Source organism: Elgaria multicarinata, chromosome 3, assembly GCF_023053635.1.
Source record: "Elgaria multicarinata webbii isolate HBS135686 ecotype San Diego chromosome 3, rElgMul1.1.pri, whole genome shotgun sequence".
Lineage (NCBI taxonomy): Eukaryota > Metazoa > Chordata > Lepidosauria > Squamata > Anguidae > Elgaria > Elgaria multicarinata.
This window is the reverse complement of record NC_086173.1, coordinates 151,087,296-151,101,172: the sequence shown is the minus strand read 5'-3', so window position 1 is coordinate 151,101,172 and position 13,877 is coordinate 151,087,296. Positions and strand designations below refer to the sequence as shown.

Here is a 13,877-nt window from a genome sequence, read left to right as displayed (position 1 = left end):
TCAGGAATCACCTTTAGTGTTCATCATTAGATGTTCCTTTGTGTTCAATTCAGACCTAAATAAAATAATGTAGCATTTGGGAATAAAGATGCAACTCAGTAACCCCAAACTGGAAGCCATGATGGAGAAGACCTGCACAGCTACCATGTATTTCCCTTTGGTGCTCAGGTAGGCCGGCACAAAGGACACCCAAACACTGGAAAACACCAACATGCTGAAGGTGATCAGCTTGGCTTCATTGAATGCCCCAGGCAGCTTCCTGGCTAGGAAAGCCACCGTGAAACAGACAGCAGCCAGGAAGCCCAGGAAGCCAAGGGCAGTATAAAACATGATGGAAGACCCTTCATTACATTGCAGGATGATCTGACCATGCTGAGAGTTCACGTCAGAGTCTGGGAATGGGGGAGAGATTCCCAGCCACAAAATGCAGATGCCCACTTGAATACTAGTGCAAGAAATCACAATGGAGTTGGCCAAACTCTTCCCCAGCCATTTCCTCATCCTGTTCCCAGGCTTTGTGGCCATAAATGCCACCACCACCATGACAGTTTTTGCCAACAAGGAAGAGACGGCAACTGAGAAGATGATGCTGAAGGCCGTTTGTTGGAAAAGGCAGGTCACCTCCTGGGGCCGTCCGATGAAGAGGAAGGAGGACAGGAAGGAAAGCAGGAGGGAGATGAGGAGTATGTAGGTGAGGTCCCGGTTGTTGGCTTTGACCACTGGAGTTTCCCGGTGTTTAACGAAGATGCCTAACAGAAGACCAGTGGTTAGGGACAAAAATAGGGCAAAGAGAGTTAGGGTGATCCCCAAAGGTTCTTCATAGGATAGGAAGGTTATAACCTTAACAACACACTGATCTCGGTCCTTATTTGAATACTGATCATCTGGACACTCGTTGCAATTGTCTGCATCTGAAAAACAAAACAGTAACTTCAGCATTTCTAACACCTGACACCCCTTTTATTTATTTATTTGTAACATTGCAATGCTAGATCACAGTTTGGAGTTGTTGCTACCAAAGTTGGTACCAGTGAAGTGGGGAAATGTAGTTGTGAGGTCCTGGCTGCCTTGAGGCCCAGTATTGGCTGCCTTGATGCCTGGTATTGGGCAAAAGGCGGGATACAAATAAATAAATAATAATTATACAGCTCTGAATATAATAGAATCTCTCAGCAGTTCACAACATTAAAATACGATATTAAGAACACAATATTAAAACAGAGCATAAAAACATTTCCAACTACAATAACAGAGCAATAAAATGAAGCAGTAAAATGGAGTGCCATAATTAGTTTACTTACCCCTACCCTGCCATCCAGCTGGTATCTATTGGTAAATTAATCCAATATTAGAAAACTCCAGAAGTATGCAGTGATCTTTTCTCCAAAAGGAAACACACACACACACACACACACACACACACACACACACACACGGAAAACACTGCCCCCCCCCCCCCGGGACATTTCTCTGCATGAGGAAATGGGGGAGGGGAGCATGTCACAATATGTGTAAGATCACCCAACAAACCTCTTAGCTGAATAAGGTATTTCTTGATTCATCAGGTTCTAATTCTTCTTTAGAACCACCTATCTATCCTAGTAGGGCCAAAATGACTCCTAATGGTGTCTTTATGCTTGGGTCTGTCCCATTCACATGCAATGCAGAGGGTGGGCAGAGCCAGTCCCACTATTGGGCAAAGCGAGGCAGCTGATTTGGGAATTCACAAAATGGCAGCCAACTGAATTTCATTTATTATTGTATTTTTACTGCCAGGGATAAAGAGAGGTACCTGCGGCGGCATTACCCCACAATCGAGTATATTATGTACGTCTAGTTAAGCCTTCCTCATCCTGGGGCGCTCCAGATGTGTTGGACTACAACTCCCAGAATGCCCCAGCCAGCTGGCTGGGGCTTTCTGGGAGTTGTAGTCCAACACATCTGAAGCGCCCCAGGTTGAGGAAGGCTGGTCTAGTTAGTAAGTACAGAATGTTAGAACTGAGTGGGTGTGGTTTATGATGTAATAGGTGGGGAGGGAAAGGAATATATATATATATATATATATATATATATGGAGAGTGTTGGGAGTTTGTGAGGTATGTGAGTTTGAGTGTGTGTGAGGAGAGTTGTTTAGTTGTAGAGTAAGAAGAGTTTGGATTCTAGGGACTTAGGATTGGTGTGAAGTTGACTATCGTTAATTAAATCGTTTAATTAACGATAGTCAGCTAAAAGACAAGCTAAAAGGGATCAATCCCTCTTGGCTCCAACTGACACAAGTCAGAACATTCTTAAACAAAAGATTCAGTAGCGAGATGGATTTTCGCCCTCTCTCCCCCTTTGAGCATCTCTGTGTGAGATCCAATGGGAAAGATAAAGGTGTGACCTCAGCAATTTATGACCTATTGCTTGAGAGGGGTGATGGCTTCTCCCTGGCTCTGAGGAGCATATGGGAAACTGATCTACATATACAGATTGAAGATAAAAAATGGAAACAAATTTGGATAAATCCCCCCCTCCGAACAATATCGTCCCGCATACAGGAGTCAGCCCTTAAGGTTATATTAAGATGGTATATAACTCCAATTCAGCTCTCGCATGCAACGACTTCAATCTCCCCATTGTATTGGAGAGGATGCGATGAAAAGGGCTTTTACTTACATATGTAGTGGGAGTGTAAGGCCCTGAAGCAGTTCTGGGAAACTATCTTCAATATAATTTCTAAGGCCACTGATCAGATAATCTTTCCAGAACTAAGCCTGGCCCTGCTGTCCCTGCCCAACGCTCTAAACCCCTCCCTTACCCATAAAGAATTGGTATTTATCCTCCTTACGGCAGCTCGTTTAGAAATTGCCGAACACTGGAAGGATCCGAAGGGCCCTACGCTCACTGGATGGAAAGGGAAAGTGTGGGATATAGCCTGCTCTGAAAAATTAACCTACCACCGCAGAGTTTCGTTGGGCCAATTTAGCTATGACCCATTCAATGAAATATGGTCTCCTTTTCTCGATTACATCAATGGTACAGATGTGGCATCCAACTCTGGTTTAACAAATCTTCCTTTGACCACAGTAAATTGAAGGAAACAAGCTTGGTTCGGCATCTACAGAAATTGTGTTTGTGTATTTATTTATTTATTTATTTATTTACATTTATATACCGCCCCACAGCCGAAGCTCTCTGGGCGGTTTACATTTATTAGAAACACTGTCTGACTTGTATGTTTTTATATATATTTTTAACTTTTTTAACCACTTTGTTAAATAGAGTTTAATAAATAATAATAATAATAATAATAATAATAATAATAATAATAAAGAGAGTGAGGTGTTTGGAGAGTTTAGATTAGGCAGGATTGAAAGTATATTTTTATTTAAAGCTTTTAAATAACAATAAACTTATTATTTTGTTAGCTACCAAATATCATGTGTCAGCTTGGCATTATATTTACCTGCCTTACAGTTATTAAACACCCAAACCAGCGTATTCCCACAGTATATTGTGAGAAAGCCCATATTACACCTGTTCCCCTCATAGCCAGGGGAAAGGTTTTATTTAACCCTCCCTCAGGCTTTCAAGTGGTGGCGCTTGGCCTGAGGAGGGTTTATGCGACGAGCCTAGTGAAAGGGCTGGTGATGTCGCAGGATGTGCATGAAATTTGTACGTCCGAAAGGGGAACGTGGATGGGTCCTGTGGAACTCCATCCCACCAACCATTTTCCCCCAGGCCAGACCCTAAGGCCATTTCTTTAAACCCTTGTTGACAGTTTATTTAAGTGATGCTTGAATCCTTAACAATACAGAACACAAGAACAGGCCCGGGTCCAACATCACTTAAAATGACTTCCTAGAAGTTGTGTAAGTGGATTTTTGTTTTAGTCCCCGAAGGGCTGCCCTTTCCACAGGAGTCCCTTACCTTCTTGATGGGAGATTGTCCCTTCCATGCATGGAACACACCCATAGCAGCAGGCTGGCTTTCCTTCCTCAATCACTTTTGCGTATCCAGGGCGACAGCTTTCGGCACACCTAGAATAAGGCAGGCTCTAGGCAGAAGGCCAAAAAGCATCAGGCAAGACAGGTTAGATTGTTTTGCTTGTTTCTTGGTCTCTGGATATGAAGGATAGAGTTGGAAGGAATCCAACTGGACTAGGCTTCAGTTTATCACCCCAGGTGATCCTTGGTCATCATTGCAGGATGGCACATTTGACACACAGCTGCAGGAACATGGTGTTGGTTTATTCCCTCGCCTGCCCCCTGCACTAGCCCGTGTTAGCAAGGGCAGGGATCCATTGCGACAGCGCTATCTAGTGATGGAAGATCCCCCTTTTTTCAGATGTTACCACTTTAAAAGTGGTTCTTTTCCTGATGGAATTTCCAATAGAGGCCACAGAAGACGTCCTGGTCATTCACTATGTCATTTAAAAGACCCCCTGTTGAAAAGAGATTGTTATATAATTGGGGGGGGGGGCTGGGCTGGATGACCTCTTGGCGTACCTTGCAACTCAGTGATTCTTGAGTTTGATTTCTGTGAATGCGCACTCTTTAAGTGTAGGTTGCATAAGGGCATCTCTGGCCAAAATCTTGCACTTGCTTATAGTTAACCCGCACACTACCTGAACAAGATACCTGAGACCCAAAGAGTCTTAAAGCTGGTTTGATGGAGGGTGCCGGAGAAAAGAAGATCACCACTTGGGGGCAGTAGGAAAAAACACAGGAAGGGAAGGGCAAAAAGGAGTGGGGCAAACTATTTTGCTTGCTCTTCTACCACTCATGGTTGCTGGTCCATGATAATGCACATTGAGAGAGACCTGGTTCCAAAGGGGACCAAACCCAGCAGGGCCGGTCCTCCTACGAATCAGGGTGAGACACCTGCATTGGGCGGCAGAGGGAAAGGAGCGCTGAATGCACTGCTTCCTCAGTCCCCACCAGGATAGCCACCATGACTTTCAGCAGGTGCTCTGGAGAGCCTTGATAGCTGCTCTCCCACCATAGCATTTGCTGCCATAAGAAAGTGGCTCTGTGTGTGTGTGTGTGTGTGAGGGGGAGGGCTCTCTGGAGCTCTCACCTGCCTTCTAATTCCCTTGCTGTGCCTGCCCCTTAGAATCACAGAATAGCAGACTTGGAAGGAGCCTACAAGGCCATCGAGTCCAACCCCCTGCTCAATGCAGGAATCTACCCTAAAGCATCCCTGACAGATGCTTGTCCAGCTGCCTCTTGGAGGCCTCTAGTGTGGGAGAGCCCACAACCTCCCTAGGTCACTGATTCCATTGTCGTACTGCTCTAACAGTCAGGAAGTTTTTCCTGATGTCCAGCTGGAATCTGGCTTCCATTAACTTGAGCCCGTTATTCCGTGTCCTGCACTCTGGGACGATCGAGAAGAGATCCTGGCCCTCCTCTGTGTGACAACCTTTTAAGTATTTGAAGAGTACTCTCATGTCTCCCCTCAATCTTCTCTTCTCCAGGCTAAACATGCCCAGTTCTTTCAGTCTCTCTTCATAGGGCTTTGTTTCCAGACCCCTGATCATCCTGGTTGCCCCCCTCTGAACACGCTCCAGCTTGTCTGCATCCTTCTTGAATTGTGGAAGGATGCAGACATTATGTTTGCCACAGTGGCCAAGTCAGCTCTGTGGGGAGTCATGCAGACAGAAGTGGTTGTGGGTCTCTTGCAAGGCCCAGGCAAGCTTTCACGAGAGCCCTGTGGAACATTCTTCCAGTCACATGCTTTTTCCAGCTCTGCATAGAACTGATGTGGCAGACATACAACTAAGGTGACCATATGGAAAAGAGGACAGGGTTCCTGTATCTTTAATAGTTGTATAGAAAATGGAATTTTAGCAGGTGTCATTTGTATGCATGCAGCACCTGGTAAAATCCCTTCTTCATCACAACAGTTAAAGCTACAAAAGCCCTGCCCTCTTTTGTATCGGGTCATTCTAGTATAGTTCCGAAAACTGGAGCTAGTGCAGAATGTAGCAGCCCCTTTCCAGCATGCAACAATTGCTGAGAGAACTGCACTGGCTGCCTATTCACTACCGAGTCATGTTTAAGGCTCTAGTACTAATGTACAAAGTCCTAAACAACTTGGAATCAGGAAACCTGAGAGAGCACCTTCTCCCCTGTCAACCTGCCCAGTCACTGAGGTAATCTGAGGGCATGCTTCCACATGGACCCATGATCCGATTGGAGTCCACCAGGGGAAGAGCCTTCAGCGTGGTGGCTCCCCTTCTGTGGAATTCCTTGCCTCTGGAGGTCAGGCAGGTGCCAACTTCATATTCCTTCCGGTGCCTCCTGAAAACATTGTTATTTGAGGAAGCTATCCCTTAATGACCAACTATGATTGTATTTGCACTTTGGGTTTTTTTGTTTTTAAAGTATTTTTATGTGTTTTTATTCTGTTTTTATTCTTTTACTCTATTCATTCACCACTCCGAAATTCTTGAATGGGGAGAGGTATTTAAATAAATAAATAAATAAATAAATAAATAAATAAATAAAATGGGGACATTGCTGGCAGGTTTCTTCCATTCTGTGCTTTTGCAACATGGTTTTGTTTTCTCCTTAACACCTGTCCTGGGTCGCCATCCGTTACTGACTAAGTTATGCAGGCATAAACAGGCTGCTAATTTTTCAAGACCATAGGATTGGCTGGCAAAGAAATGTTAAAAGGGAAGAAGGTGAAATCAGCGTTTGTCCCCACCTGATTAAACTGCTTGGGCCACACAATGGCACTCTGGTTAATGTTTAACTTTATCTCTGGAGATGCCAGCTTCTCTATACTCCCAACTTTTAATCTCGCAAAGGACATATTGGAAGACACAACCCAATTCATGATATCAAAGTCGGATGCCAGTTCCCCGTTCTCATCCAAATAAACTCCATACATGGAAGCATTGTAAAAGTGGAAGTTTCTCAGGAAAGAGTGAAGCTAGAATGACATCAAAAAACACGTGTTTTGGAAACAAGAAATTCAGTTGCAGGTCTCAGGGTTCCAAACAGGCAGGGCTAAATTACTGTGGTGCAGGGATTATGCATAGGGACTATCCGTAGACTCACAGTGGCTATGAATGGAATGGGTGGGAGATGGATAGCCAAGTTCCCCTCTTAAAGGGGAGCTGTGATTTCTAGAGGCAAGCATGCCAGCAGTGAAGAGGGAAAGGCTGGTGAGGAGCAGCTGAATAGCTTCAGCAACAGCAACTCCTTCCCAGGAAGGGATTGCTAAGCCAATCAGCACATGGGGGGGGGGAATTCGTGATCCACCCCTCTGGATCTCGCTTCACAGAGTGGAGCGGGGGAGGGCCGGATTGACCTGAAGTGGTTCGGGAGGTCTGTGCACAGCCCTAGTCTGTATGTGTGTGTGTGTGTGTGAGAGAGAGAGAGGGGGGGGGCATTCACCTTGTAACCACCACTGTTCACCATCTCCATCCGACTTGATTTGGAGGAGCATGCTGCGGTTAGAGCACGTGCCACAGCCTGGATGGTGTTGTAAATACTGTAGCTGTCTTGAGACAAGATTCTTTCGATTACATCCTGGGGCAAAGTCTCCAGTTGCTCGTTCTCTGTGCACCTAGTCAGGTCTTCCACGGAATGGTTTGGCGAAGGAGAATTAAAGGCTGTCTTCCAAAACCACTCGACAGCAGAAGAAATTGGGTCGATGTTTTGGTATGTTGCCCTTTTGGTCTGGCTAAAAAAAGACAAAGACGCAGGAATGCGCTGGTTTTCAAAATTGCTGAAAACCAAACTCATACTGAGATCCTGCAATGCGGTCGTGATCCAAACTTTCCCTGCAAACGATGGATTAGTAAACTGAGCATTTTCCATTAGGACAGCTAGAATAAGTGTCGAGTGAGAGTCCCCATAATAGACAACCACATTGACTTGTCTCTGTTCAAGAAATATGATGCGTTTTGACCGCTGGCTGTAAATATCCAGGGATAGAATGCTTTCCGAGAAGGCAATGCAAATCCCATTCTTTGTGGCCACCGATGCAAAGGTGCTCATGAACCTTTCTCCACCGGTATTGTCTGGTGCCATGAGCCCAATCCACGTCCACGCGAAATGCAGGAGTAGCTTGACAATCCCCAAGTTGGGGGGTTCTGGTTTTGGGACTACTCGGTAAAAAAAAGGAAAATGACTTTTTTCATCAAGAACATGATGAACAAAACCATAATTGACCTAGTAAAGAAAGGAAGAGATTTGATGCTTTCAGGATAAAGCTCAGATATTTGTTAAGGCAAAAGTTATGAGTGATAGGATGGCCGCTGCCACTTGGAGTAGCCCAATCTTTTCCAAGCTAGTGCCTTCTGGATGTATTGGATTACAGCTTTCATCATTCCTTGCCAGTAAGGACATTGGCCAGGCCAGTTGGGAATGATGGGAATTACAGTCCAACACATCCACATTGCTTCCACATTATATTCCTTCCACACCAAACTCCCATCCCATTCATCTATTTCTGAATGGACTACCATATTTGATTTGTGTTAGATACATCCAGCTATTTCTGAATGGACTATAATATTTGATGTGTGTTAGATACGTCCATCTATTTCTGAATGGACTACCATATTCGATGTGTGTTAGATATGTCCATCTATTTCTGAATGGACTACCATATTCGATGTGTGTTAGATACGTCCATCTATTTCTGAATGGACTATCATATTCGATGTGTGTTAGATATGTCCATCTATTTCTGAATGGACTACCATATTCGATGTGTGTTAGATACGTCCATCTATTTCTGAATGGACTATCATATTTGATTTGTGTTAGATACATCCAGCTATTTCCGAATAGACTATCATATTCAAGATGTGCTAGATACACAACATCAAGGAGCATTTTTAATATAACAAATATACTGCAGGGACAGATATCTTCCTTTATCATTATAGATTATTTATTGATTTGATCCACTGTCTGTTTCAAGCCTTACTTCGTGACGCCCAGTGCCATCACCTCAGGTTTTCTTGAAAGATTGTAACTTGGTCAGCATACCCTCCCCATTCATACCTGTGGAATTTTGTAGATGCTCAACATGGTTGAAATCTCATTGGAGATAGTAGCATCGGTCCCTTCAAGGACCATCAAAAGGTCATTCTTCCTTCCACAACTGTAGTTTGGAACATCCTGCTGACCGACAAATATCAAGTCTACCAAGGCCTCGTAAGTCATTCTTGCCTTGAAATAGTTCTCATAGACATTGTAGCCCAGGGTTATGTTGGGCAAGAGCCTTGGATTCCGGTTGATCTCATGAATGGAGAACAAGAAGGGAAGGATGTGCCAGAGTTTCATGTCTGCTGAACTGCAACAAAATGTGTGTGTCAGATTTGTTGGAAGTGTATCAGCTATAGAGAATTAACTGGCAGTCCAGTGGGTTCCTAAACACTGGAACTATAGAATGAAAACACTTAGCAAAGGACAAAACCCACTATACTACAGTCCTTAGAAGCGTAATCTGATGGGGTCATGAGTAGAGATGTAAAATTTCTGGAAATTTTGAAGCCATGGGGAAAGAAACAGGGTTTTTTCTTGGGGGGGGGGTTTGGGGAAAAACAGATTTTTAAAGAAAAATTCAAATAATGCAATATTATTTATTTTATTTATTTATTACACTTATAGACTGCCCCCATAGCCAGAGCTCTCTGGGCAGTTTACAGAAATTCTAATATTAGCACTTTTCACAGATTGAAAGTCACTTTGTTACTTTAGGAACATAAAATGTAATTATGTTCAAGTTGGTTTGGCATGAAATTATTACATTTTTGTGTATTAAAAGTACAGTGTATTCAAACAATTATTACAAACTGAATTTACTTTTTAATTATCATTTTTTACCTTTTTGGTAACAAATGGAGCTACAAGTTCCTGAACTGTAAGGAACACCTGAACTGTAAGGAACCTCTTTGGTTTTGCTAGTTTATGAGCAGGCAAAAATATTTAAAAAATAACAACAGAGGAAGCCATCAACATTAGTAACAAAGAAAATATTTTTGACTCCGCTAGTCCTCCACAGTGTCAGGCAGACATAAAGCACCCATTCCCATAAAAAGAACTTAGAAAAAAAGGGGAGGAACCAAGATTCGATGAATATGCATGAAATTTAATCAGACTCGTTTCCTGAGCTATAGCTATCACTATCAGTTTCAGTCTCTGCTTCAGTGGCAGTGCCCCCTAGAGGAAGAAGTGCATCTTGCTCTTGCATTTGAGAGCTGTAGTCTCAATTTGCAACCTAAGACTTGCTTGTTTTCACTGCACAGAAATTCTAATAATCTAATACTGTACATAGTTTATAGAAATCATTTGGAGAAGTAAATATCTGAACACCTTGTCTTAAACACTGTATTCATCATGCTAAAATAAAACATCCCATAATCCATTTTTTCAATTTTTTTCAATTTTTCAGAACCCCCCCCCCCAAAAGGCGTTTGGAAAAAATAGGAAAACCCTGTTTCTTCCCAAATTTTCCAGTTTCCCCCCAGTGCTTCACATCTCTAGTCATAAGTTTTAAAATTCTGACTCCTTGGCTTTTATCTTAAAACATCGTGTGTGATCTTGTGCATGTTTGAGTAAAAGGAAAACTAGCTATATTAGAGTGGCCAGGTACAAAACAGGGCAAGGCTCCTGCAGCATTCTGTTGTGATGAAGAAGGAATTTCACCAGGTGCTGCATGTATACAAATGACACCTGCTGAAATTGTTAAAGATACAGGAGCCTTGTCCTCCTTTCTATATGGTCAGCCCACCAGAGTAGGAAAAGAAAATTTGTGTGGGACCAGTTGGAAAGGGTTCTAACAATAATTTCAACTATAAGCAAATATGATCAGACTTTCAGTATAGAAGGAGGAGTTACTAGCAGGTCATTGGTTCGCCTGCTTTGGAGAACTAGAGAACCAGTTTTTTGTGAACCATCTAGAGAGCTTCGGCTATTGGGCGGAATAGAAATGCAATAAATGAATAATAATTTAACAAATCATTTTATCCCAAACATATTTCAAAAGCATTTTCTGTTTTGGGAAACTAATTCTAAAGTCTTGCAAGAGGTTACTGCAACAAATGCATTCCACAATTGAAAAGATTGGTAAGATGCTTATTTCTACCCCAAGGAGTGTAATTAACCAGAGTGCACAAGAGTAATAATAAAGAGAGCCAGTGTGGCGTAGCGGCTAAGATGTTGGACTGGGAGTCGGGAGATCCAAGTTCTAGTCCCCGCTTGGCCACGGAAACCCTCTGGGTGACTTTGGGCCAGTCACAGGCCGTAGCTAGACGTAAAGTTTATCCCAGGATTGTCCTGGGGTCAAACCTGTTCATCTAAGTGCCACACAGGGCATCCAGCGCTCAGGCAGGGACGAACCCTGGATGAGCCTGGGATAAACCTTAGGTCTAGCTATGGCCACAGACTCCCAGCCCAACCTACCTCACAGAGTTGTTGTTGTGAGGATAACATGGAGAATAGGAGGATTATGTACACTGCCTTGCGTTCCTTGGAGAGAAAAAGGTGGGATTTAAATGTAATAAATAAATAAATAAATAAATAATGCATTTCTTAAATCCCTTTTAATTAATTAATTTAATCATTAATTGAATCATTAATTTAGCAATAGCCTGTTCTGCAGTACCTTCCGAAGCAGATATGCTAGTAGGTTTCCTCGTTTTAAATATTAAGTAGGTCCAGGAGAGTGTTTAATGCCACACTGGAGATGGCTGCATTAACAAAAGAATAGCATTCACTCAAAGCACACATAGCAATATTAACTAGCCCCATACTAGGAACAGTGGGGAAACAGCCCGTGGCACGTCAGGTCTAGATATGACAGGCTGTGCACCAAAATGGTGCCTTAGTGTTCACACATCCCTTCAAAACCTGTTTGTCCTGAGGCCAAACAGGGACAAGATTGAGAGGCTGTTTATGCACCTTATTTGCCCCATGGTTATATGACACAGCCACCAACTTGCAGCCACCATGGGGCTTTCCCTCGAAGCTTCGCATTTAAAAAGTCAGGGACTTACCCTGACTTTTTCCTGGGAAGCGTGGTCACCACGGTCCTTCTAAGTGTGACCTCACTTCAGCATCGAGCTGGGGCTGTTCTGGGGCAGATGGTGACCATTGATAGGTCGCCGGAAGCTGGGAAGAGGGCAGCGGGTGGGTCCACTGAGCCAAATGGCCATGCTCCTTCCTGGCATGGGCATTTCCTAACCCAACCTTGTAGCACTGAAACCGTGGGGTTATACTGGGAAGGAGTGGCAAAGGGATGTAATTTACCAGTGGCTGTTACCCACAACATGGGAGAAAATGAAATTAGAGTTGAGCTGATCAGCAATCAATCGAGCAGCATAGTTACCTAGGGAGGTTGTGGGTTCTCCCACACTAGAGGAAGCTGGACAGCCATCTGTCAGGGATGCTTTAAGGTGGATTCCTGCATTGAGCAGGAGGTTGGACTCGATGGCCTTGTTGGCCCCTTCCAACTCTGCTATTCTATGATTCTTTGAAGCCAGATTACGGCTGGACTGTTAGAGCAGATTACAGCCTGACTGTTAGAGCAGTGCGACAATGGGAACAATGACCTAGGGAGGTCGTGGGCTCTCCCACACTAGAAGCCTTCAAGAGGCAGCTGGACAACCATCTGTCAGGGATGCTTTAGGGTGGATTCCTCGATGGCCTTATAGGGCGCCTTCCAACTCTACTATTCTATGATTCTAATAACTTACGTGTCGTAAAGAACATCTGGGGGCTTGAAGAAAACGTATGGTTCGAGGACAATATTTGTTGTAGATACAATAGCGCTAATGAGGTGGTCCCCTGGCCTGTAGTAATTACACGGGTCTCTGCGATCATACCTCTCCATGAATGGGCATTTTGACGTCAGCTTCATGTGGAAAGCATTGGGCAGCCAAAGCAGAAGCGTTAGGTGCAGGAGTACCATCATTTTCGGTATACCTGCTAAAGTCACCTCACCTGTGACTACTCTCAACCACAGATCTAGTTAATTAGAAGAAACTAAAAGAATAAGGCCGCCATGACCTCACTAATCCAGATGGGAGTCCAACTGTGGCTTCAGAAGAACTAATACTAGCCCAGTAGACCCCAGCATAGTCCCTGCCTGTCCTAAATCTCAGGCCGGAGTCTTGGTGGCACAACAGGCGTATGCACCAGCCATTTCACATTTGTCTAAGACATGCTTGCTCATCCTTCTCTGATGTTTATGGTATTAGCTAGAAATATTATGTTTGCACAAATCTTCAGAGCTGTGGCATAAAGACAAACAACCAGAAATCACCATAATTTTAGTAATTATAATGTACAGCAGCGCAGGGATCATCGTCGGCTGTCACTGTCGCTCTATGCGCAGGTGGGCACAGCTACAGAAAACATGTTTACAAGACTCATCACTGAATCCCAGCTTTGCTAGGTGATGTAACAGAAGTGACCAGAAAAATCAAAGCTGTCTATCGTGAATCGGGTGGTGAGTGCCGACAGAACAGACGCCCATCGCCTCAGCCCAGGCTGTTGTTGGAAGAGGGGCTATTTATGCGCCAGCCCTTTCACATTTAATATTAGAAGTTATCTCATGTTACTCTTGCTTGTGATGTTTATGATATCAGTTACACAGATGACCTTTGCAATCACCTTCAGAGTTCCGGCAAAAAAGGAGAATAAATTGACATGATTCTGATCGTTGTAATGTACAGAAATGGATGCAGCATCCTTGGCTCTCTCGGTCACTCCATGCCCAGGTGTGCACACCTACAAAAAACATGTTTGTGAGACTCATCACTGTGCCGCTATGTGCTTTGTGTTAGAAGAGGAGGGTGGAGAAGAGAGCTGTATCATCATCTGCCTCACATCAGTCACATCCTCTATTATATTCTATTCCCTAAAATA

The 13,877-nt window shown here is 43.7% G+C and overlaps 1 pseudogene; it reads right to left on the bottom strand.

Annotated features, from left to right (window-relative positions):
• On the bottom strand, positions 1–12,921 carry LOC134395548 (vomeronasal type-2 receptor 26-like; annotated as a pseudogene).
• Positions 12,922–13,877: the final 956 nt, after the last annotated feature.